This window comes from Sardina pilchardus, chromosome 18 (assembly GCF_963854185.1).
Source record: "Sardina pilchardus chromosome 18, fSarPil1.1, whole genome shotgun sequence".
Lineage (NCBI taxonomy): Eukaryota > Metazoa > Chordata > Actinopteri > Clupeiformes > Clupeidae > Sardina > Sardina pilchardus.
In genome coordinates this window covers 14,310,672-14,327,393 of record NC_085011.1, presented here as the reverse complement: position 1 = coordinate 14,327,393, position 16,722 = coordinate 14,310,672, and the positions used below count along the sequence as shown (strand labels likewise).

The following is a 16,722-nucleotide window of genomic DNA, read 5'->3' as shown; positions in this document are numbered from 1 at the left end:
TCCCAAGTTGGGAGACCGTGCTGGAACTGAAGTGGTTGGTGTATCAGGCGAAGGGCTGGCTGGTTTCCCTGCGTGGATCTCACCATTCAGACCAGCAGTGCTTTAGCTGTCATCAATGGCAGCCGTCAGGCCTGTGCACCATCAATGGACTTGCTCTAGCGATGCGCCTCGCAGAGGAGCCTGCGGGAGACGTTACGCTTCTAATGTCTCAGATTCCATGTTCCTCAAAAAAACTACTGATGCGCAGACTCCATGGAAAAAGCAAGAAACAATATCACAAAAAAAATATTTTGGTCCTTGGAATTATTGGACCACAACTTTCCTGACTGAATGTAATTGGTGTCGTTTTTTTGTGACAGATTTGATTTTCATTCAGCTTCTGAAACATCAAAATAGCATTAACGAGTACAGTTGTGAAAATCACAATACATCTTGTGCCTTAATTCAATTCCAGCTATTACTTAACTGGACAAATTATGCAAAAAAGGATGGCCATATTTGGTAGCACAACCCATGCAATTTATTTTCGTCCCAAATGTTGAAAACGCTAACAACAGGGATGGATACTGAATGGGCCTACCAGGCCCAGGTCCAGGGCCCAACGACTCATAGGGCACTTAAGCTCAAGCCTCTGTGTGAATTCACTACTAGGTTCTCCACCCCTGATATCTATAGGGCCCCTCAGCTAAATAACTCGCGTTATGTTATGTGATATGTCATTTACTTAAGGTGATGCTATTCACTCCTGACATCTGAATGGGCCCCCTCGGTCAAATAACACGGGTCACACTATGTTTGATAATCATGCTTTGTAATTGCCATCTTTTTTTCACAGCAAGATGCCTTCATCCATCTCCAAATAAACTGGCCAGAAGTCATCATTTAAGGGGTTATTTATTTCTTCCCAGGGGGCATGCCCTGGACCCCCTACTATTTAGTTACTACCCCTCTAAAAGGGCAGGGAGGCCCTTTTCATGTTTGTGCCCTGGGGCCCGGTGGTTCATAATCTGTCCATGGTTATGAAATATATGACAGTACACTTATTTACTGTTATGGGACTTATATGCATGATGTTTTATGATCTGTTATTCATATCTAAATCCCCTTGCAAAGCTATTTTAGTCATGGACAATATATGGAAATAGAGAGCAGACAGATTATGAGAGATATAAATCTATTTCACATATAAATACTGCAGTTATTATCAATTCACTGTGGATTAAATACATGCATTCCAAAGAAAATTTTTTTTTTTGTTCATTAATTACACTCATTAAGTACATCACACAGGGATCTTGTGTCAAACACAATTAGAAAACAATATTATTGTGTCATATTTGTTGGAGATCTACTGTACTCTGTCTCGTTCACACACACCCACTCATACATAAACACACACACATACACACACACACGCACATGCAGTGTTATGTAAGTGGGGATGAGGCAGGCTAGGGGTAAGCAGCACACAGGGGCTGGGCGTGTAAACAGCTGCGGTGTCAGTGCAGGGCACAGTGCCAGCAGGCCCATCATGTGACTCCATCTGGGCATAGACAAACAGGGGGCCATCTTATAATAGACTCAAAGTGCCTTTAAGCCCTTTACATGCAGTCAACACCATCCATGGCCACTCAAAATGGCACCCCACACCAGTTCTAGATCTACCTTCAGCCTATACTACAAACACCGTGTCTTGTCCACAGTGCTTTATAAAGGGGAGTTGGCCCTCTCCTTTAAAGTAATGACTGATCTGTCACGGACTGCTTGAACTGTCCACTTAAGCATTATTTTCGCAGTGTCTCTGTGGAGTTGTTTGACAATGAGAGCACTCTGCTTCATTTTAATTGCGAGAGTTGAACCTCTTGAGCAAAATGGAATTTTGCAAACACTCAAAAGCACGCTGCACCTGTGAAATTAAGTGCTCGGGCGCTATAGAAAAAATAGCTGTCCTCAAGATTGTTCATAATGGAATTTTGAATGGTAAATATTTGATGAAATAATTCAAGTACTCCACAAGCATTTTTGTTGCAACCCTAATTGATTACAACCTAATTAGACTTTACTGATTTTGTATTACGGGCTAATGAGCTATTAAATTGCTATAGGGCTATAGTGTGTATTCTCTCACAGTCTCTATGTACAGTATGGTCGATGAGTCAGACTCATGTGTTACATAATGCGATGTGAAGAGTTCATCATCATAAATGTTCTGTGCATGGCCAATGTTCATGTTCTGTTCTCCATTACAGCGCAGAGTTTGATCGTCGGACAAGACCAGAGCAATTAGGTGAGTATCAGCACTGCACTGAGAACTGTCATTCCCGTCACAATGTGCATGACACTCTCTGATCAGCGTGATGGTAAAAGACGCATGTCAGTTGATGTATTTTCTCAGGAAGAAAAATGAAGAGTTTTAGGAGTATCTGAATCCAAACTGTTACACCTGTCATTAGTTTTAGCAGATGTGTGTGTTATGTGTGTGTGTGTGTGTGTGTGTGTGTGTGTGTGTGTTATGTGTGACTCAGACTGTATGAAACTCTAATGAATTATGCATAATACAACAATGTGTGCGTGTGGTACATATTTTTTCCTTTGGTCTTATTTGCAACTGCTTGCAGCTCAGTCGTCCTCCCCATAAGCAATCACGCTTAACTGATTGTGTAAAATGGCAACATTGAAATGATCTGTATTAGTGGACAGATCTTCTACTGTGTGTAATTGCAATGTTCCACTTCAAAGGCTTCTACAGGAGACGGAGAGTGGGGGAGAGATATCCTTAAAATACCAATTAGAGTAGCTGAAGGAAATCTGACCTTAGCTTTGGTGGGCCACTCTCAACCAGAGGAGGCTCAGTGCATTGGAAAATTCAGCCCACACCTTTCAGCTATGGTTCATAGCTTCCGTATCAACATTTCTGCTCGTAAATTAACTCACACCCACTTACGGATTATAATGTCAGAGCACATTTCCGTGTTGCACTCAAAGGTTTATGTATATATTAAAATATAGATTATGCCATTAGAGATTTAGCTGTATTCCTTCTCCACACAAAGCAATGCTCTCACCTGCTCCATGACAAGCGGATGGTAATTCTCCTGCCGTGATCTATTTGAATCACTCTGTGTGAGTCTGTGACCTCAGCTTGATATCACTGTCCACTGCACACCTCGAACCCAATAATACCCTTTCCTCCAGGCATTTTATTTAGCTACTCGGTGGCTTGAACTGAGGCTAGCCAACATTTCTGAAGCGGGGTAGTTCCTCTCCATGCCCTCCGAATCCTCAGAGGATGCAGCAGCAGGGAGCAGCAGGAAGTAGTTACAGCCAGCCCCGGCCACATTTGTCACTGAGGCAGGCCCGCTGCTCTCCGGGTTGGTGGCCTCATTTCCATTTCAGGATGAGCTGCTGTTTGCCTGCGCTGCCTAGTAACTGTCAGATCCAGAGTGTGATTTATGTAAATCGGCTGGCAGGGGCCTCTGGGTCAGAAGCGATCTGTTGTGAGACCACTGCTGGGCAACTGAGCTGCATAAACAGCTAAAAATGTCCCCGTTTCCCCCTCACCCAGAGACGCCACGAGCAGGAGAACACACAGCGAGAACAGCCACAGCACACAGGCAGTTCATAATGCACACAGAGAGACAGAGACAGAGGCAGCATATCAGCTGGTACTGAGATGGCTTGGAGCTGCCAATGCACCCCACTCACTCACTGCACCTCCCAAAGGGCCCAATCAGTCACCTCCTGTAGGAGTCACAGGACGGTTGGAGTCAGAGAGTGTTTTGAAAGGTGGAGGTATCTCTTCTGCTCACCTTTGGTCCGATTGATGTCAAGCCAAGAACAAAGATAATAAAAAAGGCTCAGATATATTCGTAACATTCTGAAACAAATGTGCGTCTGAACACACATTTGGGGCAGCCGTGGTGTACTGGTTAGCGCATCGGGCTTGTAACCAGAGGGTTGCCGGTTCGATCCCCGACCAGTCCACCACGGCTGAAGTGCCCTTGAGCAAGGCACCTAACCCCTCACTGCTCCCCGAGCGCCGCTGGTTGGGCAGGCAGCTCACTGCTCTGGGTTGTGTGATTCACCTCACTGTGTGTTCACTGTGTGCTGTGTGTTCACTAATTCGGTTAAATTGGGTTAAATGCAGAGAACTGAATTTCCCTCATGGGATCAAAAAAGTATATATTCTATTCTATTCAAATCAAACGCCGTGATCTCAGCTATGATATGAAAATATTTAATAATTTTTACGAGTCTTTTGTATTGTGTTGTATAGGATTAGTCAGACCTGCAAAATACTGTGATATGCAGCAGGGGCTCTGTGGCTTTGGATGTTGGCAGGGTTCCTTCTACCTTCTGTTCTCTCACTGCTGACTTCCATTCACACCTGCAGTCTGAAGCCAGGGAAGAGTTTCAGGTGAAGATCCAAACACCGAAATAGTGCCGTGCTCACAGCAAGGTTAATGGGTGTAATGACCCACGCATGCATCTCATTCTGACCCCCGTCTGAGTGAAAGCATGCCGTGATGGATTTCTCATCAGAACATCCTACTTTGTTATTAGGTGTGTGTGTGTGTGTGTGTGCGTGCGTGTGTGCGTGTGTGCGTGTGTGTTTGTGTGTGTGCGTGTTTGTGTTTGTGCGTGTGTGTGCGCACATACAAAATATACAATCAGACCTGCTCAAACATTACAGAAATATGGTCTTGTAGTGAAGGTTACACATAATTTTGGGGCGCACCACTCTGCTGAGGAAAAGAGTCCTTGTGAGAAACCTAAATCCTTTATTTGCATTTCCTGGTGAATAAAGGGTTCATGCTGCCGTATGAATCAGAGAAAGAACTTTCCTAAGCTACATGTGTCTCTTATCTCTGTCATGCAGCAGCAGGGCTTACTCTGGCCTTCCCTTCCCTCATCTGAACCAGCAGCAAAACAACACAGAGCAAAACAACAGCAGGATCCACTTCATGCCATTTTTTTCACTCCATGTGGTCTGGATATTTCCTCGTGTTTGACTTGCTACAAGAATTTAGTTTCATTGACATTAAAACCAAAAAAAACATTCACGAAAATCTGGGCAGAGTTTTTTTTTCTCCCCTGCTCAGGTAGTCTGTCCTAAAGCCTCCTAGTCTCAAAGCCTCATTAAAATGACTATGTGTTAAATTATGTGTTCAGAGAGAGAATTTTGTTCCAACACAATCAGGAAAATCCACGCATACATTTCTTCAAACACAGTGTGAGTGTCACAAAATAATTAGGCCAGCACATGGCTACACCGTCCCCAGTGACTGCGGTTGAAACCACAACAGTGCGGAGGAGTTTGCCTGGTTCCTGATGGCGCGACTTGAAATGGCTCCATAAAAAGCAAACACACTCTGTCTTATGTGCAGATGGCTTGTGTGGTATGCATGTGCCAATGGGAAATTTAATTGTGCCTCATTTAAAAGTATCTGTTTTAATAGCATGCTTGCTGGAGTTCCCTGCTGGCACGTTTTAATTAGTTGGAATCCATTAGACTGCAGTTCCTGATCTGCCTGCCAGGGTTTATCACTGGTCTGGGACTACACAGGAGCCATTTGCAAGCCTACTCTCAGGTCTGCTCATCATGAAGCAGTGATACAAATACACCTACCCTATCTGCACATGACTCTGTCTGCCTGGAGCAGAGGCGGCCAGAAGTCCCTCAACCGTTTAAACACCTCGTGAAGATATCGAGAATGAAGTTGTGCTTCTGTGGCGTAGTTGTAACGATTCCTAGATGACTCAGATGGAATAACTAAATTGTTAAATCTTCAGTATGACAGATTGGCCTCTCAGTGTCATTTAGATGAGAAACACTCTGAGAAATAATCCTATGACGGGGGCGTTTTCCCTCTTCCACTATACCTGACCCTTTCTTCCTGGTGTATTTTTTTCATTTCTTCACGATTTATCACTGCGGAGAGAGATCCAGGCCCAAAATAAGTGCAGTGTGGCCAAACACTACCTCATAGGGTCTCCCTGGTCTCCCACTCCTGCCAGTGGAAAGTGCATTTACAGCTCCTCATGATCCCGCCGAACTGGATCAGTCAGCAGAAAAGAGCTGACTTTGGTCTAATTTGTGTTATGAAGGGGGGGGGGGGGGGGGGTAGTGGGGGGGGTATGGCCTCAGAAGCCTGCAGGCGCGTGTTGGCACAGACTTCACAAACCATCAGGACTGCGGAGGCTGAAGTGGCATGTTTTTCTTATCATGACTCTTTCCCCCTCTTCCTCTCTCTAGTTCTCCCTCCTCTCTCTGGAAGACATCAACTGCAGGCAAGTGTTGAGTTCAAAAAGAGCTCCCAGCGACATTCATTGGGGACAGGCATATGTGACCTCGGAAAGGTTTAACAAGTAAATATGCTACTTAGAGTTGTTTCACATGCAAGGCTATACTGAAGTTATCCTGGGGGGCATTGAAACAACATCTTTCTTGCATTCTGTAAAAGTGCTGAAACCAAGATGTCACTGACCCCAAAGCATGACTATACCTAAGATAATGTACCTAAATGCTATTCTGTACATTAAGGGACTACAGTATGTGTGCTAGTGCCAGGGTATGCTAAATAAATGCTTGAAGGAAGCAGTGTGAAAAAAAATACATGAGGCAGACATTTTGGAATGATCACAGATGAGGCCAAAAGATCAAATGTTTATGAGATCTTATGTAACAGGGTGACCTGTCCACGATGGTCAAACGGAGAAGGGACCTGTTTATATGGAGGGGCATTCTCTCACAACTGGTTCTCTTTAAATTTATATACATGAATTACTCGACACTTGCGAATAAAATGGTAATTTTCCATGAAAAATATCACCTGATTTTAATTTTTCCTAAACGGTTTGCAAAGACAGAGCTTAACTTAATAAATCCCATTAGTGGATATATATAAATGGCTTTGGTGCTGACTGCGATATTCATCTCTGCTGTGTTATTACAGTAATGCAATGGCAGCACGTGTAATTTATAATCTCCTGCCTTTACCCCAGCCCTGTTTCCCTCCCACTATGAGATGCTTGATTTGATCTGTTAGACACTGAATCTGGCTAGAATAAGCATTTGTAAAATATAGTGTACTTGCAAGAGAGGCTTATATATTGCTGAATTATGTTGTTTCGAACACTTTATAACACAAGAGCTGAATTGTTTGTAAAAATGAGAGATGTTAATTTGTGTGTTTATACCAGACTGAATGTGTCTGTATAAGCCTATGTGTGTGTATGGTAGATTGTGGATGTGTGTGGATGTTCATGCTACATTTGAGTGATAAAAGCAGATGTTGTATTGTGACATTTCCAGTCGAAGTAATGTAACCGTTTGCCGAGTGCAGAGTGAAGAGGGTGTCCTTGGTGAAGACGCGTATTGATTCTCCTGAAAGCCCCAGATCAGGATACAGGCGAGAGACCTCGGCTCTTCACCCCTTCACCCAGAGCTCAGTCTTATCTTATTCACCCATGTCCTTTAACACCACCGTGTCTGGCCCTCTGGCCTCCCAGGTGTGGTCACCTGAATCGGAGTGTTAGCCTTTATGTCCGCCAATAGATGGCAATGGTCGATTCCTCTGAGAACATCCAGACTGCAGGTCAGATCCTTATTTTGGTTCACAGGACTTCACAATGTGATGATTAAGTCAAATTAAGTTCAATGTCATGTTTTACTAATGCATTTTGTACGGATGACTAGTGAGGTTTTTAGCATGACTTGGAGGCCAGTTGTGAGACCTTTATCTGAATACACATTATTATTCAATTAGGCAAGGCAATATTGAAAACAAGACGTTATCACTGCAACATATAAAATACAGAAATTCCACCTTCAAATCATCAATATGAGAGAAGTGTTGCTATTTTATGTTGAGTTAAAAAATAATTCTCCATATAGTATATAGCCTAGTATACAGTATGTAAGGGATAAGGGATAGCATTGAGAAGAGCTGGATGATAAAGCATAAATAAATCACCTGATTTTGTGATTTTGTGACTGTGTCATCTCATGAATGCGTGATTACAGTAATGCAATGGCAGCACGAGTCATTTATAATCTCCTAGTATAGAATAGTATAGTGTGTAAGGGATAAGAGATAGCGCTGTGAAGATCTGGATAATAAAGTATAGTATTGTATAGTATAGTGTAGTGTAGTGTAGTATAGTATAGAATAGTATCTATATAGTATGGTGAAATGTATCTTGCCTTTTGCATTCTCCTCGCCTATAGCGCCTGAATATGGACTCGGATCGTGTGTGGTCTCTTGATTAGACCTGTGCTTGGCCCCTAGGGAAGAGTGTCTGAGTCAAACTGTTCAATATGCACCACCAGGGACCCTGCCATCCAACAAGCCCTCGGAAATGTAAAGCATCTATGACAGCGAGCTGATTGTAAGTACCAATTCAAAATAGGCTACAGGCCACCTCCCCCTCCCCCTCGCCACCACCCCTACCCCCCCCCCCCCCCCACACACACACACACACACATACATGCAGACTCACATGCAGCACACACATACACACATAGGCCAGCGCCGAGCTACAGACATGTCTAGGCGTGCTTCCCCTGGCCTTATTGAGGCGATGTGTTTGCTCAGAGGGGCTCTCTGTGATGATAACACGAATTTGCTGCCCCCTCTCAGCTCCTCTGTTTTCCCCCCACTGGTTGTGCCACCACACACTTTGCCACTCGCTCTCACTCCAACCACTCCCATTGCCAAGGCACCAAAACAAAAAAGCTCCAAATGATTAAGTGCGAGCGGAGCCTGCACTGTGTTTGCCCTCTTTATGACTAATTGAGCTCCCTGAATCTGATTACTGCGCTGTGAATTTACTGCACCTGGAACTGCTGTACTGGCATCGGAGCATCCAACACGGTCATTACACAGACTAGTGGCTGCTTTACACCCTAAACGGTATTACCATTCCCCACACTTACAGAGTCATATTGTTTTGACAATCTCCATACAGGCAATAAACAAACAACCGTGCATTGGAGTTCACATTTTTGATTAGTATACGAGCCTTAGTGTTCATGGTGTGATGTGGCAAACCTCATCTGTCTATCAGTCAGTCTTGTTTGTGTTGCCTTTGGTCGGGTTATAGAGCCTTTCTTGCCACCACGCCAAATCCTGTTGTTGAGGATCCCTAGTTGTCATGGAGATCCTCTCTAGGTGGGAGGCATATTAATACCTCCGTGGCACTGTGAGCTATTATCTGTGAGGAGTCAGTGACAATTTTAGAAGGCCTTTTTAAAAGTGGGCTTGGTGGCTGACATTTCTCAAAAGGGCAGCCGCACTCCACAAGATGATGACTCGAAAATGGCCAAAAGACCACACAGTGCAGCTTATGTCAAAAATGACATTCTGTCTGAGTCTTAGCTCGTCGAAGTCAACCCCCACAAAGAAGAGTTGTGATATCATACTGGCATTTGTTATTTTAGTATCACACTGCTGGTAAGTGAAGTTGTCTGTGAGGCAAGAGGACTATGGTGTTTGCTGGATGGTTGTTTTCTCTGGAGTCCCCTTCCTGCTTTGCCCTCAGGACATCCTTGTGTTGCAATGTCAAGTCCGCGCACATCTAATTCTGGTGAGACACGCCGAGCCCCGTGACCTGCCTCTATTCACCGCCGTCTGTTCAACAATAACAGCGGGACCCGTTAATTGATCTTGACATTCATTTACCAACTAAGGGTATCTTGTTCTCCATTACAGAAGAGCCTGTTTAATGCGGAGACGTGAGCGTGAAGGTCTAGCTCTATTTTTCCATTTGTTACCTCTCTCTTGAATTACAAGACAATTGGACCAATCTTGTCTCACAAATAAACATTCACACAAACAGCTACATGCACCGGTATACTCTCATTCGCTCTCACCCCATATTCAACGCACACATAGCCTACTGTTATATTAAGGTGTAAATAGTCTGCCAGAAAACAAAACAACAAATCAGGTCCATTAAGGACTTGTAGCAATAAATAAGGACTATAGAGCTGGTTGTTCTCCAATGTGCTCTAGTCTTATTTTGGTGTTGTGACATTGTAACAGTCTGGAAAATGCCTGCAGTAGACACACTTCCAAGTAGACACAGAACAGCAGAACAGCAGGCAGTTAAGATCAGTGTCATACAGCTCATGAAAGTGTGCTTTTCATCAGCCCATACAGTATATCAGCTTAAAAGGTTTATTATGTGAAATGTAAAGATAAAATGCTAAATTGAAATACACTGTAAAAAAAAAATCAGTAAAAAAACGGTAAAAGGCACGGCAGCAAAAGTTGCCAACCAGTTACCGTAAAATTATGGTAAAATACCATACAAGAAATTGCCGTAAAACTATGGCTTTCCCCCGTGTATATTGACCGTAATTTTACGGCCAAATTGCAGTAAAATTACAATGAAATTGTGTGAATTTACTACAATTGACCGTGAAATTAGAGTCAATATACACGGGGAAAAGCCATAATTTTACGGCAATTCCTTGTATGGTATTTCACCATAAATTTACGGTAACTGGTTGGCAACTTTTGCTGCCGTGCCTTTGACCGTTTTTTTTAGCTTTTTTTTTTTTTTACGGGGAAGATTTTTTTTTTGCTGCTGTACATTTTAATGTGTTTTTTACTCTTATTTTAGACATGTTACATACATGATCAAACATATACCATAATAAAAAACAACATCATAACAATACACCATCAGTTAGTTCCAACAGTTATACGTTTATTCTAACATCAAATGAGGCATTGCATTTCTACAGTTTCCCACTAATTTACAGTGCATTGTAAAACAAAATATCCCGCAACATGTTTGAGAAGAACGATGACTTGAAACTACTTCAACCATTCTTGTTGTGACAACTTAAAACTTTTTTGTAGCTATTCAATTCATTTCAGGAAAATGATTGCCTTAAACCTTTTAATTTGGTTTTAACACATTAAACTCATCTAAACAGTTTATTTAGGTGCTAAAAACTCATGACTGAATAAATTCATTCAATATAAAACTATGTGATTGAACAGTTTTAGGCAATGCAAGCCAAATTATAATTATTAAGGCAATCTACAAAACCTGTTAACTTCACTCCAGATCATTTGTAGCTTGGGTTTGAACTGCTTTCTCCCATCATTGAAATTGAAGACCATATCCTGAATGAACTAAATGAAACCACTTTGCTGCTCGGTGTAGCTCAAGAAGGAGTGCACAGATCAACCCATTATTAAGACAATCAGAAACATGTCCCAACCCCTACAATTGAGTGGAATATTATGTGCTTTTAAAAAAAGAAGAGCCTAAAAATACACCAAGATTCAATGTCAAACTCTAGCAAAAGCCAGCATATTGTTCAGGAGAGGGTGCTCAATAAAGTTTAAGTAGACAATGGAGGCCCCTCTTCTGGACCTTACTTGATCAACAGGACGTTCTCATACAGTATCTTACATTCAAGAGTAGTGGTGTCCACAGCGCCTATGACAGCAGTGGTAAGATATCTGTTGGAAGCAATAAAATGTAGACACAAACTTCAGAATTAGGATTTTACAACCACACAAATGAACGGTCTCAGACAGATTGTGCAAGGGCCTATTTAGACAGCAAACATGGCGACTGCGTGTCAGCTGCATTACCTGTCCATTTTGATTTTGCCACCGATGTAAACAGGTTAGAGCATGCATACTGCCTGCGTGATACACATGTCTCAGATGTGTCTTGAACCACACTGAAAACATGTGTATTCTAGAAATAGGACTGCTGCGTATTTTTCAAGCAATACGCAAATGTGTGAAAAACATTCCCATTCAAAAGAGACAGTCAAAAGATGCTTTACAGTAATAGGCAGACTGCCTGCAACAACGCTACATCTGAGACATTTCTGGTATTAATGCACAGATAAAACACAATGCAGCAGCCACGAAACAGACACGCAATGCACATGCCATGTTGAAGGTCTGAATGGGCGCTAAAATACCTTGTCTAATACACTGACGCTCACCTGTCATAGATAGTTATTGCAACTTGCAAGTTCTGTGGACTGTACAACTCTTCCAAACTCCTCCTCATTCCTTTGTTCGCCTCATCTCCATGAATGATCTGCTTTCAATATGTGATTGAGAGACAGATGCCATATGCAAGAGAACAATACAATTACACAAAATACCAACCAATATGAATGACATTACTCTTTGATAAAACAAACATAATAGCATTTTATACAAGTAATTTAAGAATGCAATACATATGTGTAACTTAACATTATTAAGAAAAATACTGCAAGTATTTTAGATAAAATGGTGTGTTGACTTACATAGCCATTAGATCCCAGGTACTTTCGTTGTTAGCACTTATTCTGCTCATATTCTACATTGGAAGGACAGAAGAATAAACATTAGGTCGTTGAATAAAGCTGTATTATACAAACAGACCTCTACCTATTTTTCTCTGTATTGCATGAAGCACATTACAGCAACAATGAAATGATAAACTGGTTAACATAGACAACAAAATAATGTTCACATAAACATAATGATGCTTACCAGATTGTTTAATCTGCGGTTACCACAACAAGCCATTCTGGAAACGTTTAGCTGCTAATAGCCCGATGCTAAAAATGATGTGCTATGCTAGTTAGCTAAACAATGCCTAGTTGGGTTATACAAATACAAGGACAAAGATAGGTAAAGCACACAACAGAGTCCTCCTCCTTAATCTTAATTATGATAGTCATGCATTATTGAAGGCATGTGAACACCCTTTGAAATATCAAAATTGATGGCTTTCATGAGCTAGCACTAGGTTGTTAGCAGCAGCTAACCTGCTACTTATCGATATAATGTTAGCTAGCAATCATTTGCAGTTGACAGTTTTATTACCACCCTAATTTCCTTACATTTTTACTCAACCTTACCTCTGGATAGCTGTGCCTCCTCTTTCACAAAGATTATTCCATCCTGCACACGTGTTTCTCAGACTTCAAAAGCTCCTCTGTTGAAAGTTGCTGCATCACTTCACTTGGTGAGCGAGTGCCGTGAAGAAAAAAGTAACGGTCGTTCAAGCGAACTCCCTTTCCCCTCCCCCAACAACATTTTGAATGAAACGTGAGGGCCAGCCAATCAAATTGCAGTTATGCTAATGAGCAAAGTCATCACTCAAAATAAATAAATAAAAATGGTGCCAATAAGATAAACGTGATTTGTTAGACTTTTTATGCTTGGATTTTGTGACCACTAGTGAGAAATAGATGCTGTACATTAGTTTGAAAAGCAGCATTTGTAATCCCAAAACACGTTTGAAATGCTGTTTGAGCCTATACCATAACATTAGCAAGTTAGCAGTCATGGTTAAAAAACTAAAACAAATTTCACAGTATTTTTACACTGATTACTACTAAATAAAAAGTCCAAACCATTTTAAAATGCCACAATTGTGTTAAAAAACGGTGGATTCTTCTCATTTAAACATTAAAGACCTTGTCCGTACTTTTACGGCAGTCTTCTTGAAAAAGCTGATTTTACCGTATTTTACAGGTATATTCTCTTATTATTAAAAATAGAGTATATAACCGTATTTTTTTACGGTAAATGTCAGCTAAAAAACTTTTTTTTTTTACAGTGTACAACTACAGGTACTCTTTACATCTAGAGTGACTCGTGCGCTAACGTGCACTGGCACACATACATGTACAAGTATGCTAGCAACACAAACGCACAAATAAATCAGGTACTGCCCGCAATTAGGGTTGTTAGATCACATCTTTCACTTGTCTACATTGCTTTACAGTTGCACATAATAGGCTATGCTATACGCTACCCTCCTCTACCACTCAACATCAGTTCCTATCATAATAATGTGAAAGTATTGGCAGGCTTTCTCCTCAACTGAAGGTCAAGATATCACAGACCATACAACAAGTGTTTCTTTGGCTCTCTTGAGGCACAGAAAACCACATGTGCGCCGCAGCATTACAAGTGCTGCAGAAAATCTTTCATTTTTCCGATCAGGTTCGGACATAAAATGATGGCACAAGTCACCTCTTGTTGTGGATGAAATACTGCTTTCTGCCTGTTTGATATCAGAAATGAAATATAGAGCTATTTTGCTGTGGCGGGTTGGCCAATACTGATCTGTTTTTGATTAGAGAGGATCTCAGCAGGCTTCCCATTGCAATAAGAAAACAGCAAGCCACCATTTCAACAGTAGCAATGCTTGATAAGGTCAGCAGATCCTGGACACAGAATAATTATCCTTTACTCATCAGGTTTGAGAAATTCACAGAACTCGGAAGAAAAATTGGTTTCCGTGGGGGCCCCCGTGGGAAGCTTTGATGGACACAGCAGTGCATCTTTCCTATTAGCCCTGAAATAAGCAGAGCTGCCCTCTGTCCACCCCTCTCTGCTAAATTCACCACAGTGAAATTTAGATGTGCTCCTCTTGACTTCCCCCTCACACAGCCTGGGAAGAATCCATGAAATTCATCCGTGAAAAACACACACGTCTACTACTACGGGCTTGGGCTGTTGTCAAGCCGCCATAAATCAAAATAAATAAATAAATAAATAAAAATGAGCAAAGGTGAGCGTGCGCAGCGTGTTGAGAGCCTACATCTGCTCTTGTGTAATATGGAGTGCTGCCTGATGGTTTGTTCCTGCGCGGTGACTGATAGGAGCAGCGCTGGAGATGCTTCAGCCGGACCATTAGGAGTCCAGCAGCTCAATAAACATTTATGATAAGTGCACTGCCCCCAGAAAATGTTATTTCACAATCCCCGTATGAAAAAGGGCCTCCGAGCTTTTTCTCTGCAGCGATTGTCCTGAACACATTAATCCATCCAGTCAGTAGTTATTCTGGGCCACGAGAGTGCCTCTGCCCCCCCACTCTCTGGCTCTCTGAGGGTCAATGGCAGAAAATCCATAGCCTTTCTAAGAGGAGGAATTCCATTAGATAACAGATATGGAATCCATCTCGATCCCCCACCTTATCTTCTCTCAGGGTGAGAAATCAATACGGTAGCTTCAGTTGAACTGCCAACAATAACAATAAATTGATGGGCTGGAGAGAGAGGTGGTGGTGTGGAGGGAGCAGTAGGGGCAGATACTGGCCGCCCTTTAATGACAGTGGTGTAGATCACGGAGGTTAATTGTACAAACTGTTTCCTAAATGAGTGAGAATGGGATGCACCAGGGAATGAAAGGTTGTGAATGACCTGAGCAGAAGACAAAGCAACAGAGGTCCAACAGAAGTCCTAAGATTTGTTGAGGCACTTGACAAGTGAAAGATGTGATCTAACAACCCTAATTGCGGGTAACCAGATTTATTTGCATGCGTTCGTGTTGCTACTAGCATACTTGTACATGTATGTGTGCCTGTGCATGTTATACAGCGCACGAGTCGCTCTAGATGTCTTTCCTGAGAGCTGTGGTTTCCTGTTGGGAATGCCAGGTGTGGTGTTTGCCCAGGCCGTTGCTAGGTGACACATTCCAAACAGTGCTGTGGTTGTGGGGTTAGCAGCTGGAGCGAGATGAAGTCGCTCTTCCCCTGAGCCCCAGCTCCTTGCCCCAACACTTCCCCCTGCTCAAGTGCTAATGGTTTTCAACAAATTTCAACAATTTCTTTCTAATTTCAGATGGATGAAATACTACAACAAAATGATGCACTCATTACATCAGCTAGAAGCCACAAAGGCTCTTTGGAAAGTATGTCTGTTCTTTTAATTGTCACTTTGATATCTATGTTGTCTATTATTGTTTTGTTTATGCTATTTGTCAGATATAGACAAATCCCTGACATGAAGGGAAAACATCAGGAGCTCTTTCAAAATATCTCAATTTGGTTCCCATGAAATGAGAGCCAAAAATGTGAGCCAAGCACTGCAAATGATTGTCATAGCCTATCCTAAAGGGATTATATTCATCCCAGAACAGTGCACAATGTATATCTTCACAAGATTACTGACCTGAAGCAGTTGGCCAGCAGTAATACCTCTAGATATTACTGTATGTATTTTTTCCCAGATTTTCCAGACTTCAACATAGTAACATTTCCTCTGATTTATGACAAAACAGTCTCTTTGACATTTACAGTATACAGAACCCTTTGAAAAGCACACAGCATTGACCATGTTGTAGCTGTGTTCCCGGGTGTCCAAGTTTAGCCCCAGGGTGAGAGCTCCAGTGCATCACCAACCCTGGTACAGAGGCTCAGCCAGCAGGTGTCAGTCTTCCCTGTGCTATCAGTGGACACCCTCCCCACGTGCTCCCAGCCTGCAGGGAGAGGAAAGGACAAAAGGCAACCACAAACTGCCTCAATGGCTTTCTCAAGAAAACATGAAAATGAACAGTCCCTTAGTAGTCTACACTCAGTGGCCATAGTGGCTTGTTTTTCCTCATTGTGTGTGACCCCTATCTCCATGGAGATGACACTACCCATGGGGAGTGCGTAGATGAACACAGCACGCATCAGCAGATAATGTTAATATTACTATGAACAGTGAAATAGATATAAATAGCCGTGCGCTTATCCTTCATTATTCATCATAGCTCTCTTCATGACATCCTTTCAGACATCACTGCAGATACAGTTCATTTGAATTTTCATCACACTGATTTGTGGTTCACCGATTTCATATGAGCTTAACACAAAGATGTTTGGTTTGCCTCGTGACGGAAAACGGCTCAATAAATAACTTCCATATCGCTCAACCTGCTGTTTTAGGTCAAACACGGAAATTAATCAAGA

General features: G+C 42.2%; 1 protein-coding gene and 1 long non-coding RNA gene across 2 annotated transcripts in view; one reads left to right on the top strand and one right to left on the bottom strand.

The window, feature by feature from the left end:
- rps24 (ribosomal protein S24) overlaps positions 1-16,722 on the top strand; it is a 102,514-nt gene that overhangs the window by 16,395 nt on the left and 69,397 nt on the right. The window lies entirely within an intron of this gene.
- Positions 11,399-13,072, bottom strand: LOC134064024 (uncharacterized). The gene is made up of 4 exons (XR_009936233.1): positions 12,896-13,072; positions 12,296-12,348; positions 11,984-12,081; positions 11,399-11,483 (listed from the first exon to the last, which is right to left on the bottom strand). It is a non-coding gene; the product is annotated as an uncharacterized LOC134064024 (long non-coding RNA).